This window comes from Carassius carassius, chromosome 26 (genome assembly GCF_963082965.1).
Source record: "Carassius carassius chromosome 26, fCarCar2.1, whole genome shotgun sequence".
Classification (NCBI taxonomy): domain Eukaryota; kingdom Metazoa; phylum Chordata; class Actinopteri; order Cypriniformes; family Cyprinidae; genus Carassius; species Carassius carassius.
This window is the reverse complement of record NC_081780.1, coordinates 26,660,905-26,688,028: the sequence shown is the minus strand read 5'-3', so window position 1 is coordinate 26,688,028 and position 27,124 is coordinate 26,660,905. Positions and strand designations below refer to the sequence as shown.

The following is a 27,124-nucleotide window of genomic DNA, read 5'->3' as shown; positions in this document are numbered from 1 at the left end:
ATGTTGCCCATTTGAAGCTTAACTATTATTCATGAGGTAAATGGGCTGTGTGCGTTTCAGTATCGATGAAAAAAAAAACATAACTAACAATATGTCAAAGTGCTCATGCCGAATGTCTGGTGAACGACTGCTGTTTCCAGTGAATATGTGCGCGAGGCACCAGCACGATCAAACAGCTGAAACAAATAATACTTAATTTTTGGTCACACATAAGGCATAATTCAAAAATGCAAAGTGTTGGTAGATTGAAAAATCAAGAATAATAACAGAGTTAATACTAATTATTGCTAAATGCTGGACCGTTCCCATTTCGCTCTGCATATGGAACCTGAAAAAAAATTTTTAAACCAAGAACCGAAATGAAAATGAAATTAAAACATTTAGCTTTATATATATATATATATATATATATATATATATATATATATATATATATATATATATATATATATATACATAGGCCTGTGTAAAAGTCTTCTTTTAATTTTTGTTTAGTAGACTGTAGCCTAAGACTATCCTACATTTTAAAAATTAACAAATTGTACATTTTTTTTATGTTTTTTTTTTAAAATGTTACAATGTTAGATCATAATGTTATTGTTGTTTTACTTCCTTCTTTTATCTCATTTTACAATTACATTCATTTCGCAATCCGTCCCTTTGCACCACCTGGCGGTAGTTTCGCGAATGATTTTAACACGCGACTGAATTACGCCGCGGCGATGGTAAGCCCCAGATAGGCTGGCCACCTACTGTATATATATATATATATATATATATATATACACAGTAATATTGTGAAGAATTTTTAATATTGGTTTCCTACTTTTAAATGTAATTTTTATTCATTTATTTCTGTGACGCAGCACTGTATTTTCAGTATCATTACTCGAGTCTTCAGTGTCACATGCTGATTTATTATCAGTATTGATAATATTATCAACTGTTGTGCTGCTTAATATTTTTTGGAACCTGTGTTCCTAAATAAAATAAAAAGTTAAAAACAACAGAATTTATTCAAAATAGAAATTTTGACAATATTCACTTTTTATCCATTTAACACCTAAATCCTTACTGAATAAAAGTATTCTAAAAGTTTTGTAGAAAAAAGAAATGTACTGACGCAGTAAGTGTTTATTTAACACACACACATTTTATTTTTTATAAATAGTGTTATTTATACTTTTTATTTATCAAAGAATCCTTAAATAATATCACATGTCATCAAATCAGCATAATTTAATGCTTTCTGAAGGATCATAATGATGCTGAAAATTAAGCATGGCTTTACAGGAATAATTTATATTTTAAAGTGTATTAAAATATAAAACTTATGTTAAATTGCAATAATAGGCTATTTCACAAAATTATTATTTTTTCTTTATTTTATAAAAAAAAATTAACTGTTCACATCTTTTATTATCTGTGTGTTGTTTTCTCAGTGTTTTGGAAGCTTGTAACACTAAAACAAATTCCTTGTATGTGCAAACATACTTGACAATAAAGCTCTTTCTGACTTCTGATTTGCATGTGTGTGTAATAGCGATACAGTAGGCCTACTACAGTACAAATGGAAATGCTTATTTTTCAATTAAAGATTACTTAAAGAGTTAATGGATTGCTTTGGGTGCTTCACACTTCATTGGTCATTTTGTGTTTTAAGAATGATATTCAAGGTTAAGAGTACGCTGTAATTTATTTAAATATAAATTGTTTCATCTAACGTTAGGTATTTAACAACATTACCTACATTAAAGAAAGACAACTTTCCTTATTATGTATTCCCTCAGGTAAAATGCATGTTTTCTTGCAAGGCTGGATGTTGGAATCAAGTTGTTTGCATCCTCCCAAACGGATTAGCTGAAGTCGAAACGCGGACGTATATAGCTTTCATAATGCTTCTTTGATGCCTTAAATACCTGACGATTCCATATTATACAGAACGGTTGGCAACCCTAATTAACAGTACAGTGCATTCTTTTTGTCACAATGATTGAGTCACGAGATCCAAATGCGAGGTAAAAATGGTTTATTTGTAACTCAGTTAGCCAACAATGAAAATGTAGGAAGATGACGGCATAACCCCAGATGAATCACGTCCAGACCACTCAAGCAGCAGTAACTCAAACCCAGCTCAGGAATCCCCAGGCGGGCGAGGAATAAAGTCCAGTGTATGAGACGCGGCGGGAGGCGGGGCCGGGACCGGGATTAATGGGTGAATGAAAAACGGGCTTTAATTTTGAATACATGAAACACCGGATGAATTCTCCTGTACGCCGGAGGGAGTTTGAGGCGGACTGCCACCGGATTAATAATCTTGGTGACAGTAAATTACACTGAAAAGGCGATAGGCCCATTGCTGAAACTGGTAACGAGTTATGTGCGTACTCAACCCATGAGAGCTGCTGGCTCCAAGAGGAGGGGTTCTGACAAACCAAACAAACATCGCAACACTCGTTCTAGATCTTGGTTGGCCCTCTCTGTCTGACCATTACTCTGAGGATGAAATCCAGAAGAAAGACTAACAGTCACCCCCAGTAATTTACAAAGTTCTCTCCAAAATTTCCCTCCGCCTCGATTCCAGAATACGTTCTGCCGAATAAGCCGGTTCCCCGTGTACGAGACGCGGCGCGGGGGGGTGGGTGCTTGTATGTGACCGGGACCGGCGGATTAATGGGTGAATGAAAAACGGGCTTTAATTTAGATACATGAAACACCCGGATGAATTCTCCTGTATGCCGGAGGGAGTTTGAGGTGGACTGTCACCGGATTAATAATCTTGGTGACAGTAAATAGGCCAATAATTTTGGGCGCAAGCTTATTACTGACTGATCGGAGAGGAATATTCTTTGATGAAAGTCACACTTTTTGGTCAACGACGTAGACGGGAGGTTTTGACCGGTGGTGATCAGCCTGAACCTTGGTGCGCGCCCCCACCCGGAGCAGGGTCAATCTGGCACTTGTCCAGGTGTGTCGGCACCTCTGGATAAATACGTGGGCAGAGAGAACCGCGACTTTGGATTCCAATTCTGGAAAAAGTGGTGGCTGGTACACTAAACTACACTGAAAAGGCGATAGGCCCGTAGCTGAAACTGGTAACGAGTTATGTGCATACTCAACTCATGAGAGCTGCTGGCTCCAAGAGCAGGGGTTCTGAGAAACCAAACAAAAATCCCAACACTCGTTCTAGATCTTGGTTGGCCCTCTCCGTCTGACCATAACTCTGAGGATGAAATCCAGAAGAAAGACTAACAGTCACCCCCAGTAATTTACAAAATTCTCTCCAAAATTTGGAAACAAAGTGAGGCCCCCTGTCAGAGACCACGTCTATCGTCCATAGGTGGAGATGTACCTGACAATAACTCTAAAGCACAGTCATAGGGACGATGCAGAGGTAGAGAAGCAGCCCGAGACTTACTGAACACTCTCTTCAGGTCAAGATAGGGAAGAGCGGGGTAAGTTGTCACACTTTTCAAACTGTCTAACATTTAATGAGCACCATACATCACAATGATATAAATGTCATACCAAATGAAAGAAGGAAGTCTTGGGAACATATGTTGCTTTCATTACATTTTCATATCTTATATCATGAAGGAGTTGTAGACTTTTGAATAGAGAATGTGCACTTGTGACAACTTGCCCCATCAGCAGGTAAGTTGTCACACTAGACTATGTAAAAATAAAAACACAACTATTTAATTCTGATTATTGATTTTAACTTTAAAATCTTTTAAACTAGAACTGGAAATATAAAAACATGTCTAGAGAATTTGGAAAAACAATTATTTCAATCTAAACAATACACATTTCAATCAAAACACATTTAAGTGGCAAGACCACTTTACTTTGAACTTTAAAATCTAATGTTCTCTGGTTTGCACATAGATCCATGATAACTGAATGAAATACTGCAGATAACTCGCTTAACTAAACATGTTTAACCTCTGAACAAAACAGATTCCCTGTATAAGACTCATGACTAAGACTAAGACTCATCTTCAGAGTCACAATTCTGGCACACCTAAATTGCCTAGACTGGTTGCAAGCATCCTGGGCCCATTTGTTGAATTTTACACATTTTACCCAGGACTCTTTTGGACGAATGTTTGAAAATGGCTCCACATAGTCGAGACAGAAGCACTCTTCATCATCTGATGATGACTCTTCTAGAATTTTTCTTCTTTTAATTGCCTTGTTCTTAGTAGGTCCAGATTTTGACTCACATACAACAATTTTGAAACCGCTTTTAGCCAGGTTCAGCATTATTCTTTTCTATATCTAGTTGCTGCTTCACTGACGTGTCAGTAAGAATTGCTCATTTGCATCGTTTTCTTCCTTTGCTGGCTGGTTTTCGGGGGCCAGCTTTTGGATATGGCCGGATGTCCTCTGGAGTTGGTAGTCCGATGTCAGCAATAGCATTGCTGGGTAAGGGTGAGCTGGTGGTAGCAGAAGCATAACTGGGCATGCTAGGCAGAGCAGAGTTGATGCTGGGGTCTGGCAGGGCAGGGTTCTTAATGGGTTGATCTGTGACATAGGATGGTGCAAAACCAGTTTCCAGAAATACATCTCAATGTTTTTTGAGCATGTTCTATGTGTTTTTTGTACTGGGGCAAGTTGTCATATGTGACGACTTGCACCAAAGTCGTTGAGACAACTTGCCCCAAACTGACTTGTTTGCTAAAGTTGGTTAAATCTCAAGGTTAGCTCAATATAGCACGTCAACTAAAGTATCAAAAGGCACGTTATTGTCTCCTCTATTTTGTGCAAAATAATAATTTTTAACATTCATACCTAACAAAGTTGTATTGCATAAAATATAGAGTGCAATTATTTTACTGTTTAAGCCAAAAAATAAGAAAATTGAGCTAAACTCAGATTAGAGCGATCTTGACCACATTTGAACAGGAAATTGACTATAGAAGTCACACAAAGTGGCTATTTGATTTTTGAGATCGAGCCTCAAGTTTTGGAGTTATGAACAGTGTGACAACTTACCCATGTGACAACTTACCCCGCTCTCCCCTACTCACGTGGCACGTTAGACAGGTCAGTGTGATCATCCTGAAACACAGAACAAGACACAGGAGAACATGCAGACAACAGACACGCACGACAATAACATTCACTCCAGTACAACATAACATTTTTTCCCCAGTTTATGTGGGGATTATGGAGCACCAGCCAAGGGATGCCCCAAGACCACAGGAGCAGCAGGAGTGTCAGTGAGCAGAAAGTCAATGTTCTCAGGGTGTTGTCCAGAGATGATGAGTTTAGCAGAGACTGTGGAATATGTGACGGAGGGTAACGACAGGACATTTAGTGCCACCACAGAGATGGGCTGAGAAAGTTCCACCATGGGTATCTTAAGTCTTTTAGCCACATTAATGTCTAAAACATTACCCTCCGCCCCCGAATCCACCAAAGCCTCGCAATAAAAAGTTACTGAATGAAGTGTCAGCCTTACTGGTAGTTACGTGACAGAAAGAGAGGATTTATTGAGAGTTGTTCCACCCGTCTGTAACCTCTTACCTACTGGCGGGCACCGGCTTTTACTGGACATTGCTGAACGACGTGACCGGCAGCTCCACAGTACGGGCACAAACCTTTCTCTCTGCATCTCTGCTTCTCCTCCTGTGAAAGGCGAGACCTGCCCATCTGCATGGGTTTGGGATCTGGAAAAGAGAACTCACTCTCACCAGTGACTGATGATAGGCTGCTCTGATAAGTGACGTCAGGGATTCTCCGTGGTGTCTTCTGTTGGACATGCCTCCTTACTTTGGCATCCACACGAATAGCCAGCTCAATGAGTCTATCCACCCCCGCGGGTAAATCTGAGGAATAAATCTCATCCTTGATGGTGTCCGAAAGTCTGTGTAGAAACAGGTCCAACTGTGCCTCAAAAATCCAGCCACACTCCATGGCTAAAGTACGAAATAATAGAATAGAATAGAATAGAATAATCGGCTACGGTGCGATCCCCTTGTCGCAGCTCTGCGAGAAGTCTAGCTGCCTCTCTGCCATAAGCAGCGCGATCAAATACCTTCTTCAGCTCCTCCAAAAACGCTTGAAAGGAGGTGCACGCGGAAGTCTCTGTTCCCACATGGTGGTTCCCCAGAAAGCTGCTCGTCCTGTGAGCAGAGTTATAATGATTATTTTTATTACAATAAATAATTAATCTAATGTTCTTTTTTGATTAGCTAATGAATCCTTTGGAACTTTACAAAAAAATATAAGTACAACTTCTAATATAATATTTCAACCTTTATTCATTTTCAACCAATGTGGTAGAAGTTTTTACAGTATACAAAAATAAAGAGTCAAAGAAAATGATTTTACTATGGTAAATATGAGTTTACGATAGCGTTTATAATTAAACCGCAGTAGCCAAAAATTTACAGTTGTCTGAGACGTCATGAAATGTTCTTTAGCATCACAAACCATAAAATGTAGTCAGGGTTCTGCTATGGTTTAGCATGGTTTCCAGAGATCTGGAGCTGATTCGGGGAAGCTCGGTGGTTTGTGACTGTTGTCTAGCGGCGCGCTGTCTTTTAAGGGGCCTTTCACATATTCACAAGTTTGTTATTTCCAATGTAGGCGCGCGGTATGCGCACTCATAATGGAAGCGACGCGGTCGTGACGCGCACGCAAAAACAGGCGCATCCACATCGCGGCGAGTTAAAAACATCTCAACTTTTCAGAATGCCGCAAGCGCACCGCGGGTCATGTGACAAGAACTAACTAATCAGCTTCATCCTTTCCCGTAACAACGTTGAAAGCTCAGCTAAGATGAGGGAACCGCTGATTATAGCTGTATTGCCATTTTGAAATAAATTTAGTAGCAGAGGTACTGCAAGCGATTTTTAGTGCTGCAAATCCATTTATCCTTTGCTGGAATTTCCGCGTCTTCATGGAGAGAGCATGTCATGGTTGCTTAGCAACGGCAGATGCCCCAGGGGCGCAACTGCTCGAGCGCTTTGGAAAGGAGAAAGCGGCGCGACTAGCATTTTCCATGTGTTTTTAGGCGCGATATGTAAACGCCCCTAACTCGTGTTCTAAACCCACGCCAACACAGACTTACTTTATTTTTTATTTTATCCATACTTCAGCCGCTATACTAATAACTTGTAATCTTTACAAGAATATCAGAATCATGCAATGAGCAAGTCTGCGTTTATTAGACACTAAATAATATCACATTTTTGTACTTTCAGAATCGCGGAATCTGCTGCGGTCATTCCATCACATCTGCAGCAAAGACCTGAACCAGGAAGTTGGTCACCAGATCACACGGTAACCAGTTGAACCGTAACACCGGAGAGTGCCAGGATGTTTTCCTCTGAGGTGCTCGTGCATCGCATTTGTGCTGCCGTGGTACACCATATCGGTTTTGCAAAGGGAACAAAGGGCCATTTTATTTGGCTTCTGTTTAAAGTATCCCCATACTTTGATAACAGTGGTCTCCGTTTTTGTGATAGAATGCAACTTTCTCCATTCCCAGTATGCCATTACGCGAGATGTAAACAGTGTGATGCGTCAACGTATTTCACGCACGTCGACGTATTTTTGTAGTCGACGTAATCGATGACGTCGTTGCAGCACTAGTGAGGAATAAGGTCCAGAGAATAATCCAACTGGAGGAACAGAGCACAACAAGACGAGCAGAACGGTTTCCAACACTCATAATAAATCAGAATATTAGAATGATTTCTAAATGATCATGTGATAGACTGGATGTTACATGTGACACTGAAGGCCGGAGTAATGATGCTGAAAATTCAGTTTTTAATCACAGGAATAAATAATTTTTTTTAAGTATATTCAAATTGAAAATATTATTTTAAGTTGTAATAATATTTCACAATATTACTGTTTTTTCTGTATTTTTGATCAAATAAATGCAGGCTTGATGAGCAGAAGAAACTTCTTTCAAAAACATTAAAAATAGTAATGTTTCCAAACTTTTGGTCTGTACTGTATATATATATATATAGGAACTCACACACACACACAAGGATTAAAAATATATATATATTTTCATTCATGCTCTTAGCAAAAATAAATAAATAAAATCCTTCAAGTTCCATATGAGGAACGAAATGAGAACGGTCCAGCATTAAGACCGCACTAACAGCAATAATTCTTATTAACTGCTATTGTTCTTGATTTTTCAAACTGTCTCCAATTATGCCTTAACTGTTTGAGAAAAAATTGAGTATGGTATATTTCAGCTGTTTTATGCGCTGGTGCATCACGCGCACATATTCATTGTAAACAGCGCAGTTCAGCATGAGCAGCGGTCTACTGTGGCATATTTTTGCTCATTATAATATTTTTCCGTCGATACAGAAACACACATGAACCACAAAGCCTATTTTACCTAATAGATAATAGTTTAGCTGCAAATATGCAACATCATGAATATGGAAACATTTGGATGTGTCCAGAATGAGAGAGGTAAACCCAACAGGTAAGCTAAGTGGATATAGTGTATATCAATTTATTTTATTTACTTATTTATTTCGTGTTTATCCCATTTTTTTTCATTGCATATGAAAATTTAAGAATAAAAAAATCCTCCTATCCCCTAAAAATTCTCTTCACATTCACTTGTGCTCTTCCTCTCGCGTTGCTCAGTTGTGGACAACGTAAAAGTGTTTGATATAAAGGTTGCTGTCCCATTTTATACATAAATTGTTTTTCAATTCAATTCAAGTTTATTTGTATAGCGCTTTTTACAATACAAATCGTTACAAAGCAACTTTACAGAAAATTATGTTTCTACAATATTTAGTAGTAGCTAGTAGTTTGTGCACGTTTGACAGGATTTTAGAAAAATAAAAATAATAATAATACAAGACGTAGTCAGCTAGATGATGAACTATCAATATGATTAATTAATAGTAATTATAGGATGCAGTCACACATGTAGCAATAATTGTTAGTTCTGTTTGTTGATTCAAGGTTAGCATCATCTGGGGTCCTCTGAGGGTCAGCATCATCTCTTCTCAGGTGTTCTGGATCCAGACTGGAGCTTGTGTAAATCCTAGTTACATCCCGTGGCAAAACATAGAAACAACATTAGCATAGCTGCTGATCCAACAAAGTAAAATTAGTTTAACCCAAGCTAAAGAATAAAAATGCAGATGCAACTACACTCACAATTTAAGAGATACATTATTCGAATGCTTGGCGAAAGAGATGCGTTTTTAATCTAGATTTAAACAGAGAGAGTGTGTCTGAACCCCGAACATTATCAGGAAGGCTATTCCAGAGTTTGGGAGCCAAATGTGAAAAAGCTCTACCTCCTTTAGTGGACTTTGCTATCCTAGGAACTACCAAAAGTCCAGCGTTTTGTGACCTTAGGGTGCGTGATGGGTTGTAGCGTGGTAGAAGGCTAGTTAGGTAGTTAGGTACGCAGGAGCTAAACCATTTAGGGCCTTATAGGTAAGTAATGATAATTTGTAACTGATACGGAACTTAATAGGTAGCCAGTGCAGAGACTGTAAAATTGGGGTAATATGATCATATTTTCTTGACCTGGTAAGGACTCTAGCTGCTGCATTTTGGACTACCTGTAGCTTGTTTATTGACGAAGCAGGACAACCACCTAGAAGTCCATTACAATAGTCCAGTCTAGAGGTCATGAAAGCATGAACTAGCTTTTCTGCATCAGAAACAGATAACATGTTTCGTAGCTTGGCAATGTTTCTAAGATGGAAGAATGCGGTTTTTGTAACATTGGAAATATGATTTTCAAAAGACAGATTGCTGTCCAATATAACACCCAGATTTCTGACTGTAGAGGAAGTAACAGTACATCCGTCTAGTTGCAGATTGTAATCTACAAGATTCTGTGTGGTGTTTTTTGGTCCAATAATTAATATCTCTGTCTTATCCGAATTTAATTGGAGAAAATTATTTGTCATCCAATCTTTTACATTTTTAACACACTCTGTTAGCTTAGATAATTGGGAAGTTTCATCTGGTCTCGTTGAAATATTGTTGAAAAATTGTTAATTTAAAAAAAAAATCAAATTATATTGTTAGTTTCATGGTAACATGCAATCAAGGTCTTCTGTTATTTAGGCTATATTTAACATTCACGGTGGTATTTTCACCCGTTTAAACTTAAAATTCCATGAGATTTTAAATTCAGTTTAATGGTATTAAAAATTCAGATTTAAACAAGTATAAAAATGCATTAAATTGCTTAAATTATTTCTATAAGTTGTAGCCGCACTGGGTTGTACATAATAATTAACTCAAATGATATAGGGAATTTGGGTAATTAATCAGGAATATGATTAATAGATATATATCATATTACAGTTGCATTAAAATGATTGAAGATGAAAAATAGGTCAATTGTATATATTAATAACTCATCACAAGGCACTGTAATTTACTCATTAATATTTCAATATTCTATTCTTCATATCAATTATTGTGATATCTTTTACTAGAAATTAATGTAAATCAAACGTGGTTCATCCAGCAAACGGCCGTAAGATTCACTTATTAATTCTCAGTAACGCTATCACTTCTTATAATTCCAGGACAAATAGTCTCTGGCCATGAAACCATTCTCCTGTCCTTATAAAATTTATATTACTTAAAGTAACAAATCAGCTTTGTAGCTAAGATCGGCATTTCATTGACTTCGTAACATGAGCAACTTGAACAGACAACCTGGAGTATATGGAATTTAATAATTGAACTAATAATACATCAAACTACGATTTATACAGAGTAAATACGCGTACGACAATATAGACAGTAAACTTTGTACAAGACATAACGAAATCCAAATGAGGGAGAGGGAGAGAATGAGAGTGAAAGAGGATAAATGAGAGATTACAGTTATGTAAACCAACAGACATTAACCCTTGAGAGACAACATAGAACTCAAATCATAGAGAAACTTTTAGCAGCATTTAAAATTTCCATAATGAAACTTGCAAGTGTCTCTGTGTATGCGAAAGCAGTGTGGGTGTGTAGCTTGCGTCAATCTGGGCTTGTCCTCTCTGTGTCCGGGCTGCTGCGGAATCGCGCGATATTTGAAAGTTCAAAGAAAGCAATGTTTGAGAGTTCGTCTTCCTCGTGCGGAGAGGCGAATAGGTGAATAAACTTAGTAATGAAAATAAACAAAACAACGAAAACGAAAGCTTCCGAAAGAGTCATGAGAATGGCTGTCCTCTCAGCCCCTGTGCTGAGGGGGACGGCGATAGGAGCGCAGCCCAAGGCCGCGCAGAGGGACGAACAGCACGTACGAGAAGAGCGAGGACCAGAAGAGAGAGAGAGGCTGGACCTTCCGGGGTCAGCTCTTATGGCTTGAAATGGTTCACGCCTCTGTTCGCGTGAACAACCAATGAACGTCCGCGATCTAAAGCGGGAATCTGTGGAAACACCCACCCTAATAAATTAGGGTTTATCAGATTTCAACAGTGATATTCTTGCACGTTCATAATTCCAGATTAATACATTTTTTAATTAATTTGCTTTAAATAAGTGAGTTCGTCAAAGCATGACGATTAAGCAGCCAACAAAAGTGACATATATAAATGATCAAAACCTGAAATTACATTCAAATGCAGAATTATACACATTTAAAATTTGATTAACCTGTTAACCTGCACCAGAACGTCCTCGTCCTCAAAGCCTCCCCACACGCACATGTCAGTGATTATGAATAGATTAAATGAAACAGGACAAATTTAATCTTGACAAACTATGTATTATTATAAAGATCTAAGCCTCAAGCATCGACGACAGATCGCTGTTTTTCAATGGAAAGCTTATAAAGACTGTATTTGCTACATTTGTGTAAGCAGTTCACATAAAAAAATAAACATTGAAAACGCTGTACATACCAGATCCGTCGTAATAAGGGGTCATAAACACATCCACAGCTGTAAATCCCGGTTTAGTTAGAAAGGTAAGGGTCCACTGAACGACATCTCATGAAGCACGTTTAGTCCAATGAAGCAATAACGTTGTAATATGGATCATAATTCCTTTGTTTACATTTCATTTCTTCAGCGAGAGAATTGTTTGCGTCCCTTATGGAATAACTCACGGTTGGAAACTGCGTCTTGGTAGTAAAAACCCGGCACGGTTTTGCAGCGTACAGTGTCACAAACAGAATGAGACGATCCACCGGAAAAAAGAATGAATGAAAAATAGGCGGAAAATAGTTTATTTGAATTTGGCGCTCTGTCCTCAGAGCTGGTGACGCGCTCTGACGCACCTGTCAGCTGATGGAGGCGGAACTTACTGTCTTTCTTTTAATTTTTGACAGTTTTTATATATGTGAGAGTGTGTTTTATGTTGAATGTGAATGTATCTGCATGATTACCATCTGTTTGAGTGCAAATCAGCCCAAATCAGCTCGCTATTACTGAATGGTCACAGCTATCAAAGTGAACGCGTCTATATGAATAGAGAGAGTGGATTATTTACTTCGGCACATTTGTGTTATTACCATCTGTATAAGTGGCCATCAGCACATCAGCACTTATTTGCATCGTAATTCATTGTAAAATATGCATCTCTAGCAATCTCAGGATGTTCTATATTGGCAAACAAAGTTAAATCTTGTTTTTTTTTTCTTATTATTATTATTTTTCTTACTCAAATTATTCTTATTGTATTTTTCTAGTGCTCAAATAAATCATTTATATGATGTCTAAGTTTCTGTCTAGTGTTTTATAATTGAAAAAAACTATGCAGTGGTATGTTTACTGACTAAATAGTTTGTAGAAGCCTTCAATACTATTGGGAAATATATTTTCTTATATTTGGGGGGTGGGGGGGGTTGAGAAAAATCTCAGAAAAATATTTGCAGGAGTCTCATTTTTAAAAAAAAAAGACACCACAATTATGTTTGTAACACACTGAAGTAGGAAACTATTACAATTATAAGTTAGAGCACTTTCAGCTGTGAGTCCCATAATGGGGGGTGCTGGCTAACAGGTTTTTAACACATGATACAATTGCAGATACTCCAATTTGATATGGGGAGACATCTAAGCACAAAAAGAGATACATTCTATACCTTTAAAATTCATTGAGAAAATAACAGGGTACTATTCTCTAAGAGTTAGCTTTCCTGTCCTGTTTGTTAGGTCATAAGGTTTTACGACCTCTGAAGGAGTTGGGTTACAGCTCATGATTCTATTTGAGAACATTAAAATTAGGAGAAACATTTCTAAATCATAAGTATCAACTTATACTCTTCACATAACAAGGATTAACCATTTATATGCAATACACAAACCTATTCAAAATACACATTATTAAGGATTTACATGATGAGTGTAAGATAAAACATTTGTGGGTGTGTGTGTTTAAGTTGAAAGGAGAGTTAATTTCTCCTTTGAGGCTGCTCACGTGACTTTGGAATGTCTCATCCTGTGTCGTAAATAATTTAAATCCAGCCAGGCTGGCGCCAGGCCAGACATTTAGTGTAAAGAGGTTTCATTTGTATGCCCGAGTTTAAAATCTAAAGTGTTAGGTTTGCATTGTTTTAGATTCAACGAACCGTGATTCATTAGTTCAGAACCCATGAATCGATGACCTGCATATCCGTTACAAAGTTAAAGTAGCCTACCTTAAAAATGGGTTGTCATGACTTTTTCATCGTATTTTTTTTACAGTCCGATAATGAGCTGTATTCGTTTTCCTTTTTTTTTTAAATATTATTATTATTTTTGTTTTAGTTTATTGAAAATAAATTGGCTAAAATAGAAGCAGACACATTTAAATTAAAACAACCACAAAAACATGACTAGGTCTTGAGGGAAATATAGGTTTTATAATTTTTATTTTTTCATAGAAACCGCCAGATATAATACAACTACTAAAATATAATATTAACAGATTTTTAAATTTATTTAAGACAAGTGTATTTTAAGTGAAAGTGTCTTCAAAAGTACAGACGTCGCTGGGCAACAGAGTTCCTTGAGGAGTGTAGGAATTGGTTGACCCAGTCCTTTATGCGCTTGCTGTCAGCGCTGGACATGTGGGGAAACCTCTGGGAGACAGTGCTTGTAATATACTGTCTTATGTTCATGGGCAATGCAAATTTACCTCTCAAACCGTCCCAGTTGTTGTTAGTTAATTATATTTATCCATTAAAATGATATATTTTTAATTCTTGTTTTGTTCTGATAAATTTGTTACATTTAAAGGATTTGTTGTAAAGTGAAGGGAACTAAAATATCCTGTTGGTACATGATAACATTATTGGGCCAACCATTATTATTTCTAAATGTAATATAATGGATTTGTAATTCAATATAATGAGCTCCAAGTTTAAGAATAGCCCTAGACTAGTCTCTCTCTCTCTCTTTCTCTCTATTTAACAGCATTAGCTCAATAAAATATGTCTTCCTTCCGTTAGAATGAATGTTTTCCTGCCTTGCTAAATGTTGGACTTGTGGAAATTGCAGTAATTTGCAAGGGACAACTTCTCCCTTTGAGCACACGAAATGCGTGTCTCGTTTATTTTTAAAAGCAGAAAAACAGAAAACTCGAACAATGGCGCTGTTACGTCATCACGCAATCCGAACATTTAAAGGGACCACGATACCTGAACAGTTATGCAGAACACAGTGTACAGAACTACACTTAACAATAGTGAATTATGTCGGTCACATTCACTACAGACGTCCCCCCAGAATTCACCATATCAGCTGGTGTACCGTCATTACCTGGGAGAGGGGCATGGGGTGTGGGAGGATTGGGTGGGGGCAAATGAGCCGGTTTAAGGCGGTCAATGGAGAGTCGCTCCGGTTTGCCACCCCTGTCAACCACAAAGTGTTTGTCCCCTGTCTCCAGAACCCGGAACGGGCCCTCGTAGGGCGGGTGTAGCGGTCCTCTGTGGGCATCGTGGCGAATGAAAACATAGTCCACTGTTTGAAGTCCAGCGGGGATGTGCGACTGAGGAAGGCCGTGACAGGAAGTAGGAACAGGTGCAAAAAAACTCGCATTATCCAGTAGAGTAGACCGCTGGAGAGTGGCAGACCAGGGAACCGTGGTGCTAGGGACAAAATCCCCTGGTACTCGCAGCGGTTGTCCGTAAACAAGCTCCGCGGATGAGGACTGAAGGTCCTCCTTTGGTGCAGTCCTGATACCCAGCATCACCCACGGGAGCTTGTCGACCCAGTTGCTGTCTTTGAGGCTGGCACACAGGGCAGCCTTCATCGATCTATGAAAACGCTCACAGAGTCCGTTAGCCTGCGGGTGATATGCAGTCATGCGGTGGAGTCTCACTCCGAGGCTCTGTGTGACAGCGTCCCAAAGCTCGGACGTGAACTGTGCACCTCGGTCAGAGGAAATGTCCGAAGGGGTGCCGAAACGGGCAATCCAGGTGCCAATAAATGCCCGTGTCATCTCGACAGATGCCCCCGATGTCAGTGGTACAGCCTCAGGCCAGCGGGTGGTCCTGTCAACCATGGTTAACAAATATGTGAAACCTTGAGAGGAGGGCAGAGGACCAACCAGGTCCACGTTTACGTGGTCAAAACGCCTCTCAGGAACCAGGAATGTTTCTAACAGGGCTTTAGTGTGGCGGTGTACTTTGGCCCGTTGGCACTCAACACAGGTGTTAGCCCAGTCCCTAACGTCCTTCTTGAGGCCGTGCCACACAAACTTTGCTGAAACAAGCCTCTGTGACGCTTTCGCACCTGGGTGGGAGAGACCATGGATGGCATCAAAAACTTGACGCCTCCACCCCGAGGGAACGATAGGCCACGGACTACCTGTGGAGATGTCACACAGGAGCGTTGTGCTGGCATTGCCAAAAACCACGTCCTTGATCTGCAGCCCTGTAGTCGAGGTTTTCAGACGTTGCACGTCTGGGTCTGTGGTCTGAATCACGGCCATGCGGTTGTAATCCACACCAAGATGGACTGCCCCCACCAGAGCCCGTGATAGGCAATCCGCCACGTGGTTGCTCTTACCGGCAATGTGCTGCAAGTCCGTGGTGAACTCTGAAATGTAAGGCAGATGCCGTTGCTGGCGGGCGGACCACTGCTCAGCCACCTTGGCCATGGCAAAAGTCAGCGGCTTGTGGTCCACAAAAGCAGTGAAGTGTTGACTTTCCAGCAGGGAACGAAAGTGTCTAATGGCGAGGTAGATACCCAGCAGCTCCCGGTCGAAAGTGCTGCACTTCCGCTCACAAGGGCGCAGCTGACGGCTAAAGAAAGCCAGCGGCTGCCAGGACCCACCTACCCACTGCTCGTAAACCTCACCGACAGCATAATCAGAGGCGTCCGAGGTGATGGCAATGGGGGCTGTAGGAGAAGGATGCGCCAGCATGGTGGCGTTCGCTAATGCTGCTTTAGTGGCATCAAAAGCCTTGACTCTGCTCTCAGTCCAGTCCACAGCGTGTTTGGGTTTACCTTTTAAGGCCTCGTGCAAGGGCCCCATGAGCTGAGCGGCTCGAGGGATGAAGCAGTGATAAAAATTCACCATGCCGAGGAACTCCTGCAGGGATTTGACAGTGAGCGGGCGTGGGAACTGTATGACTGCCTCCACCTTTGATGGGAGAGGAACTGCCCCGTCCTTAGTGACTCTGTGTCCTAGGAAGTCGATGGTGGAGAGACCGAATTGTCAACCCTGGCACTTGGCAGGGTTGACAATTAGTCCATGGTGGCTAAGCCGCTCAAAAAGGTTTCGGAGGTGCGCCAGGTGCTGAGACTTGGACGTGCTCGCCACCAGGATGTCATCCAAGTACACAAAAAGGAAAGGCAGGTCCCACAAAACTGAGTCCATGAGGCGCTGGAAAGATTGGGCGGCGTTTTTAAGGCCGAACGGCATGCGCAGGAACTCAAACAGACCAAACGGCGTGATCACTGCCATTTTGGGAATGTCCAGTGTGTGTACCGGCACCTGATGATATCCCCGTACGAGGTCCACCTTGGAAAAAATTACCTTGCCAGCCAGGTGTGCTGAAAAATCCTGTATGTTCGGGACGCACGGGCGCCAGCCTCCGCCAGGTTTGGGGAAGATGTGAAGGGGTGATGCCCACGGGCTGTCGGAACGACGTACTATGCCCAGGCGTTCCATGTTTGCAAACTCAGCCTTTGCAACGGCAAGCTTGGTCGGGTCGAGGCGCTGAGCACGGGCGTAGACGGGTGTACCTGTAGTGGCGAGATGGTGCTCCACACCGTGCTTCACTGTAGATGAAGAGAAAGTGGGCTGAGTGAGGTCTGGGAAACTGGCCAATAGACGTTGGAAATCGTCTGAAGCTGAGAGCATGCTAGACAGTCGTATGGAGTCCGCTTCGCTGAGCATGCATGTATAAGAACAAAACGTGACAGCATCAATCAGACGGCGGTTCTTTACATCCACCAACAGTCCATGTGCACACAAAAAATCAACGCCGAGGAGGGGAACGGCAACATTTGCAGTAACAAAGTCCCAACCGAAATGCTGTCCTCCGAAACACAATTCGACATATCTCGTTCCATATGTGCGGATGGGGCTACCGTTGGCAGCTTCCATAGGGGGGCCATGGCTGTCGTTTATCATGTCCAAACGGGATGCAGGCAGGATGCTCCTTTGTGCTCCCATGTCGCACAGAAAACAGCGTCCGGAGATGCTATCGCGGATGAAAAGCCTGCCTACGCGGCCGACACTCATGGCTACTACTGAGCGCCGCTCCTGGCATTTCCCGAAACAAAGAAACTGCATGGACGGCATTTGTTAGTCTTGTTTCCAAACTTTGCATGGTAGAAACACAATCCTGAGGGCTGTTGGGTGCCAGAAGACTACTGCCAACGAGAAGTGGTCGCAGCAATGAGTGTGGCATCGTCCCGCATCACTGAAGAGATGTGCGCGGGAAAAAGCGCGGCCACAAAATGTCCCTGACTTGCCAGGAAAAATTTATCAGCCTCTTCAGCTAGTTTACGACAGTCAGTGATTGTGGTGTTGGCTAATGCAGCTCTCACTTGGGAAGGCAGCTGACGCAAGAAAAGCTGGATGAAAAGAAAATCAGGTCTGTGTTCACCCAAAAGATCCAGCATACGGTCCATGAGCTCGGACGGTTTGCTGTCACCCAGTCCTTGAAGTGAGAAAAGCCTGCTGGCTCTCTCAGCGTCTGACAGTTCAAATGTTTTCAACAGGTGGGTTTTAGGTGCCGTATACTTCCCATTTTCGGGAGGATTCGTAAGAAGGCTCACCACTCTGGATGCTGTTGAATTTCCGAGAGCAGACACAACGTAGTAATATTTTGCTGGAGGGGGTTGGGTTTTTGGGTAGTTATGCATGACTTTTGGGGGTCGAGATAAAGGTGTGAATTGCTCTTTCATATGGACAGTGTCTTATGAGGCTTTCACTTGCTGAACAAGTTTATATAGGACTGTTGTTTTGGTTATAGACTAAAAAATGGTCTGCCCCCACGTAAGATTTTTCTAGTTTTAGTCGTTCGTTTGTTATATTCAACTAATCAGTGGTTTATATTAAATTTACATAATCAAATCTTAATATATCCCGCGCTCAAGCACATGCATTAAGTTTGCAACAAGGCGCATGCAGAAGTAGCCTAATAATTGTGAAAAATGAGACATTTTAATTATTTATTAATAAACAAATGTTTTCTTGTTGGCTGCAGGATGAAATTCACAGTGCTGGCTCTCTCTGACAGAGAAATGCAACATTCACAGATTACATAATTCATTTAAAAAACATTTTAAGCTTTCTGTAGATATATTTTTAATGAATGTGAGACACCACGATATTATGTTAATTAAAAAAATTATAAATTCATTATCAGGAAAAAATTAAAGTGATGAAACGGCGCCTCCCTGTCATTAATGCACATTAATAATTTTTGCACAAAAACTAGAATATGAACGTCGTGGTTTTCACTCGCTCCAAGAGCGCTCCATCACGAGTACAATTCATGCCAACAGCCCATAATATAACTGCATATTCAGCAAGAATTCATGTTAAACATATTTAGCTATGGCTTGATCAGAAGGTTACAATGACTGCAATATTCAATTCAATTCAAGTTTATTTGTATAGCGCTTTTTACAATACAAATCGTTACAAAGCAACTTTACAGAAAATTATGTTTCTACAATATTTAGTAGTAGCTAGTAGTTTGTGCACGTTTGACAGGATTTTAGAAAAATAAAAATAATAATAATAATACAAGACGTAGTCAGCTAGATGATGAACTATCAATATTATTAATTAATAGTAATTATAGGATGCAGTCACACATGTAGCAATAATTGTTAGTTCTGTTTGTTGATTCAAGGTTAGCTTGACTGGACTGGAGATCCAGACTGGAGCTTGTGTAAATCCTAGTTACATCCCGTGGCAAAACATAGAAACAAAATAGAGACATCATTAGCATAGCTGCTGATCCAACAAAGTAAAATTAGTTTAACCCAAGCTAAAGAATAAAAATGCAGATGCAACTACACTCACAATTTAAGAGATACATTATTCGAATGCTTGGCGAAAGAGATGCGTTTTTAATCTAGATTTAAACAGAGAGAGTGTGTCTGAACCCCGAACATTATCAGGAAGGCTATTCCAGAGTTTGGGAGCCAAATGTGAAAAAGCTCTACCTCCTTTAGTGGACTTTGCTATCCTAGGAACTACCAAAAGTCCAGCGTTTTGTGACCTTAGGGTGCGTGATGGGTTGTAGCGTGGTAGAAGGCTAGTTAGGTACGCAGGAGCTAAACCATTTAGGGCCTTATAGGTAAGTAATGATAATTTGTAACAGATACGGAACTTAATAGGTAGCCAGTGCAGAGACTGTAAAATTGGGGTAATATGATCATATTTTCTTGACCTGGTAAGGACTCTAGCTGCTGCATTTTGGACTACCTGTAGCTTTTTTATTGACGAAGCAGGACAACCACCTAGAAGTCCATTACAATAGTCCAGTCTAGAGGTCATGAAAGCATGAACTAGCTTTTCTGCATCAGAAACAGATAACATGTTTCGTAGCTTGGCAATGTTTCTAAGATGGAAGAATGCGGTTTTTGTAACATTGGAAATATGATTTTCAAAAGACAAATTGCTGTCTAATATAACACCCAGATTTCTGACTGTAGAGGAAGTAACAGTACATCCGTCTAGTTGCAGATTGTAATCTACAAGATTCTGTGTGGTGTTTTTTGGTCCAATAATTAATATCTGTCTTATCCGAATTTAATTGGAGAAAATTATTTGTCATCCAATCTTTTACATTTTTAACACACTCTGTTAGCTTAGATAATTGGGAAGTTTCATCTGGTCTCGTTTAAATATATAGCTGAGTATCATCAGCATAACAGTGGAAGCTAATTCCGTATTTTCTAATACGGAACATGTATATTGAAAATAGAAGGGGACCTAGGACGGATCCTTGTGGCACTCCATATTTTACTGATGATAAATGAGATGACACCCCATTTAAGTAAACAAAATGGTAGCGATCGGACAGGTAGGATCTAAACCATCTTAGAGCCTGCCCTTGAATACCTGTATAGTTTTGTAATCGATCTATGAGTATGTCATGATCTATGGTGTCGAACGCAGCACTAAGATCAAGTAAGACTAGAAATGAGATGCAGCCTTGATCTGACGCAAGAAGCAGGTCATTTGTAATTTTAACAAGTGCAGTTTCTGTGCTATGGTGGGGCCTAAAACCTGACTGAAATTCTTCATACAGATCATTTTTATGCAGGAAGGTGCTCAATTGAGCAGACACAACTTTTTCTAAAATTTTAGACATAAATGGAAGATTTGAAATAGGCCTATAATTTGCCAGTACACTAGGATCTAGTTTTGGTTTCTTAATAAGAGGCTTGATAACCGCCAGATTGAATGGTTTTGGGACGTGTCCTAAAGATAACGACGAGTTAATGATATTGAGAAGCGGTTCTTCGGCTACAGGTAACAGCTCTTTTAGTAATTTAGTGGGTACAGGATCTAATAAACATGTTGTTGGTTTAGATACAGTGATAAGTTTATTTAGCTCTTCCTGTCCTATATTTATAAAGCACTGCAGTTTATTTTTGGGTGCGATGGATGAAACTGAAGTGTTAGACGCTGTAGAATCTACATTCGCTATTGTATTTCTAATGTTATCTATTTTATCAGTGAAGAAATTCATAAAGTCATTACTATTTAGCGTTGGTGGAATATTTGAATCAGGTGGCGTCTGGTAATTTGTTAATTTAGCCACTGTGCTAAATAAAAACCTTGGATTGTTTTGGTTATTTTCAATGAGTTTGTGGATATGCTCTGCCCTAGCAGTTTTTAGAGCCTGTCTATAGCTGGACATACTGTTTTTCCATGCAATTTTAAAAACTTCCAAGTTAGTTTTTCTCCATTTGCGTTCAAGACTACGAGTTACTTTCTTGAGAGAGTGAGTATTACTGTTATACCATGGCACAGTACGTTTTTCTCTAACCTTTTTCAATTTGATGGGGGCAACAGCTTCTAATGTATTAGAGAAAATAGTGCCCATGTTGTCAGTAATTTCGTCTAATTCATGTGTATTTTTGGGTACAAATAGCAGTTGAGATAGATCAGGCAGGTTATTTGCGAATCTGTCTTTGGTGGCTGGAACAATAGTTCTGCCCAGACGGTAACGCTGAGACATATAGTTAATATCAGTTATACGCAGCATGCACGATACAAGGAAATGGTCTGTAATATCATCACATTGGGGTACAATATCTATAGCAGTAAGATCGATTCCATGCGATATAATTAGATCTAGTGTATGATTAAAACGATGAGTGGGCCCGGTGACATTTTGCTTGACTCCAAAGGAGTTTATTAGGTCAGTAAACGCAAGTCCTAATGTATCATTTGCATTATCAACGTGAATATTAAAATCTCCCATGATTAGCGCCTTATCAACTGTAACTAGAAGGTCTGAGAGGAAATCTACAAATTCTTTTAGGAATTCTGTATACGGCCCTGGTGGTCTATACACAGTAGCCAGAGCAAGAGATACATTAGATTTCTTTTGCATGTCTGACAGTGTAACATTTAGCAGAAGTATTTCAAAAGAGTTAAACCTGTATCCTGTTTTCTGGGTAACATTGAGAATATCACTATATATTGTTGCAACACCTCCTCCACGACCAGTCTGACGGGGCTCATGCTTATAACAGTAGTTTGGTGGAGTAGACTCATTTAGACTCATTTAGCAATAGTCGAGCGGGATGTTACAGGCTATAAGAGTTTGTATGTTTCTTTTACTGATTATTTTCGGGTTAAAGCATGATTTAAACAGATACAGCACATTCACACGCAATCGCTTTCACAATAATGCATTCAAACAAATGTAATCTTACAGTGCTACTACATTATCAGCATGCTATCTGATTTTGAAAACTTGAAGAAGTTAATCGATCTGTTTAGATAAAATAACTGACAAAAATGTACTGTTATTTTCACCACATACAAAATTTTCACAGCAGAAATCACCAAAGATGTAATGCTTACAATGTTATTAGTTTGGCATGTGGTAGGGAAAAAAGTTTACACACAATAACCTAAGACACTTTAAACTCCCCTGTTATATTATTTATTATTATTATTTCTTGGCTACATTATGAACATAACATTTCAAACATACTGAAATACTTTATTCATGGAATGAAGGTGAAGCGTGTTTCTGGTATCAGTGCGCGCGGAGGGGAAGTTGTTGCTGTTCACAGACTCTGCTGCGAGTGAGAGACATTTCACCTGAAGAAATGAAGACGACCGCGCGAACACAAGCACAGCACATCTGCCAAAAATCAACCTGCAGCAATGCTCGTTGCTCGACTCGCCAAGCTTTACTTTTGTAGGTCGCATGGCAGTAAATAATACGATGATATGACCATGCAGTCAATACAGATATTTAATAAAAACATTAAAAACAAGCAGGGCTGTAAAATAAAACATTAAAAAACGCACGCCAGGTCTACACCGGACACAAGTGGAGTGATCCATCAAAAGACAACAGAACCCAGTGATGGATACACTGGACACGATCCCCATCAGTGAACTGATGCTTGTTCTGTTCATGATGAAATGTACTGATACTGTATTCAGATGATTTGACACTTCAGTGTGATGTCATCAAGTTTAGACACACTTTTAGCGCTGTGGGGCACGGATGACAACTCTCGTGTCTGGTGTAGACACACAGAAAGTGTCTGCTGAATTTAAAAATAAGTTCTATAAGAAAAAAAAAAAAACTAAACCAGCGGCATAACGAGATGGAAATATAGACTAGAAAATATATGAACAGGTCCTCCGTCCATGACACTGACTCACTGCTGAGCTGCCAGTTTTAATCTGAACAGCTCTTAAAGCTGAGTGGATGGTTAGATGCATGATGGGCTAGTATTAAATAAATAAATAAATAAAAATAAAGGTCTTTACAGCATTAAGGTAATAACATTACTGTTTTTTAGGCCTAAATAATGGGAACAAAATTATACAGTGCTTCATGTTTAAACATGCAACAATTTCTTAATCAGTTTACAGACAAATGTCTTTTTCCCAATAAGTTAAAGGACAGGTAACGAATAACAAAAATGCATGTTGTTTTATTAAAGGAAAAAATATATTTATATTTAAAATATAAATTAAAATATAGGCATAATATATGAAAATATTGACATTTTTCTTATTAATCCATGTAGCCTACCACCCTAAAATAGGCTACCACTTTTAATGCTCCGATGCAAAGTAAACCACAATTTCTTTTGAATAATATAACGCATAATTAATATGGTTTAATACCACTTAGCTTAGAGAAAATATAAGCACAGGCTCAGGCACAGGCTTGACATTTGTCCTGCTTGAATTCATTCTAAGAAATGCACATAACTTCATAAGTACTTTCGTCTGTGGATATTAAATATTTTAACTACAGTGTTTTTCTTTCATTTTCCCTGACTGAAGCCATCAAGTCTAACACATCAGCGAGGCAAAACTGACGTCTATTAGCGAAAATGTGCTTTGATGCGCTTGTTTGATAACTTGTGGTTAAAGCGCCACTCACCGGTCAAAGGCTGCAAATGCACTTTACGGACACCGCGGCGGTGGTAAAAAGGGCCTTTTGAATGTCTACTTAGTGTAGCTCAAGGACATCTCAGTCGTGGTTTTGCCGGCCCAAGGTACGGAACCCACCACCCTAGGGTTAGGAGTCAAACTCTCCAACCACTAGGCCACGACTTCCTAAGTCCAAGAAGGCCAAACTAGAGGAGTTGGCCATCCGAGGGGCATGTGACTGGAGGAAAGTCCATAAGACATTGAGCCATGAGACGTTCAGTTTGAAGCCCTTAAAATACTTAATTTAGATTTTATTTCATTTATCTTGAGATGTTTTAAGTTTAAATTTCAGCTCAATGAAGCAGTTAAGCACCAACACTTTTTCAGTTAGTTACCTTACTTGTAGAATTGTGCCTCAAATAAAGAACTTTATGTTGACCAGATTGTTAGTTAATCATTTACAAGTCAATATTACCTATATGGACAGCGATAAAAAAAAAAAAAAAGTGAACTTGTAAAACTGCGGTGTTCAATGTTGTGGTTGAAAATTTGGGTGCACCTAAGAAAACAAGTTAGGCACACCAGTGCAGAAAATTAGTGTAGCGTCCTGATTTATGATATATTAATGCAGAACCGAACATTTCATTTGCAAACATGTCAGTATTTGTACAAATAGCAGCACAATCATTTAATCCTGAATTCCACTCAAATTGATGGGTATTCATTTGTGGTAAGATACATATACATGCAGTACATGGATAATTTTGTGTGCCTCTATTAATAATTTTGAGTCTAATTTCATTTTTCATTCAGTCATTCATTTTCATTTTTTTTTTACAAGCCTTGAATGAGCTATTTTGTATTTCTCCCTCCTCCCAAACACCAGAATTATCCTCTGCTGTCCTGACCTTGTACTCTTCAAGTACATATGGTTTAAGTCTTAGCCACTGGACTACAAGGCACTTCAACTCACTGCAAATGGGCAGGAGTTGCCTTGTTGTCAAATTTTAGCAAGCATTTACTCAGTTCCTGAAATGCCGATTCAGGCAAGCCTGATGAAGAAACTTGAGGAAAATTTCTGGCATCCAGGATAGCCAAGTCTGCATAGAGGGAACCATGAGTTAAAAAGCATTGATGGATGCTCTCTGTGGCTGTGTCCATGATCTGGTTATGTACCTTGGCTTCATAAGCGCTGTTTGCATCTATAAAGCTCTCATCACTTGCCATTTCACCAGGCATCATCTTCTTCTTTCTTTACCGTTTCACTGGAAGTGATTCATTCACTTCTAGTTCACATTCCTCTACAGACATGAGTTCTGCATTAGTCCACTTAACAAAATTATCTGCAGCTATCTTCACAGACCCAAAATCTCTATTAATGTTCTTTATAGCATCCTGAGTGCTCAGAACCATTCAGTGAGCTGATAAGATATCTATACCATTCGTCTGCAGGTATTTTGACAGTGATGTTGTGACTTCAAAAATCCTGAGGAAAAGCTGAGCAATGAAAACTTTTTCATACCTCATGAAAGCCTGTAAGAGAGCTCTTGTTTTGTCACGCATTGTTGTTTTCTGATTTTCCTGGCTTCCAAGGGTTTTGAATTTCTTCAGCACATCAGTCTAGACACTCTGTTCTGGCTTTCCAAAGGACCCAAAGATCTTCTTCAGTGCAGCATCCTTGGCCCACCACCGTGTTTCTCCAATAATGGAAAGGCGCTTGTGACGACTACCCTGGCTTCCCTGCTCCCACACATTCATTCTTTGGTATGAGTCACGAAAGAAGACGGCGACATCATTAACCAATGAGAAGAGGGACCCACTGGATATGGCCACTTCTGTTGTGTCAGCCAGAACTAAGTTCAGGACATTTGCCTAACACAACACATGCACTTGATTTGGTGCTTTGGAAGACAGCAGGGTGGAAAACCTCTGTATTGGCCTTGCATATTTGATGCACCATCGGTGGCATTACTGACGCAATTACTAATTTACAAATTGGAATTTTCCATCACATCTGTCCACGTCTGAACAAAATATTGGCCAGTGGATGCTTGACAGTTCACCACTGCAAATAGCCTTTCCTGGACTGTGTCTTTGACATACCACAGAATGATAGAGCATCTTGGGATGTAATGTCTTGGGTTGTGTCAATCTGCACAGAATACATCCCAGCTTCAGTAACCTCTTTTTGCAATGGTTTCTGCACTGTAGAAATAACCTTGTTGACTGTTGTTTTTGACAAAAATGTCAGAAGAGATACATGCATTTAAAATACTAAATACAACTTTGTATTTAAATAAATTTAATTTCAAAATACATCAAATAATTTTTGCCAATCAACCTCTTGATTTCCTGTGTCAATAAGTATACAAAAATACTAACTACAAAAATACTAAGATTAAATGTATACAAAATAGGTATTTAAATACAAAAAAGTATTTCAGATATAAGGTATTTGAAATGCTGGCCATCCCTGCAGTAAATCAGTCTAATAAGGAGGTTAATACCTCATGTATTTTGAAAATTCTAAAATACTCAGATTAAATGTTTAAATGCAAAATACATTAGATTTTTTTAAAGGTATTTAAGTACAAAATAGTATTACTTTATGTCAAATAGATGTATTTGAAATACTGCCCATCCCTGCTTGGCACCATCAGAAGTGTCAAATTCAGTATGTTTTTGTGAGCTGTTTGTAGCTGTCAAATGTAAGCTGTAACCTGATGTAACTGTGACAGGCGACCAGTGTTGCCAGACGTACGATAATTATCGTATTTGTACGATAATTTTTTCCTCTGTACGATGTACGATCAATAATGAAAAAAATCCCGTAATGTACGATAATTTCAGAATTTTATGAAAATTTAAATGATGGTAGTTGCAGTCATAGGGCTTCTTTACTCGTACACGAAAACGGCTCATTACAGACACTTTAAATGCGTTTGTGTGCACCTCAGAGTGTGTTAAGAATGCAGGAGGGTGCCCTGCTTTAAAGCCAACGAGCACTGTTGCGGTCCATGACAGAAAGAACCCCTTCAACATCTGGCAACACGCAGGATTCCGATGACAGCGGCTCAGATGTGGAGTTAACTGCACCACGCAGAAACAGCTA

General features: G+C 39.5%; 1 protein-coding gene across 1 annotated transcript in view; it reads left to right on the top strand.

Moving 5' to 3' along the window:
* LOC132106035 (gastrula zinc finger protein XlCGF57.1-like) overlaps positions 1 to 27,124 on the top strand; it is a 228,718-nt gene that overhangs the window by 182,496 nt on the left and 19,098 nt on the right. The window lies entirely within an intron of this gene.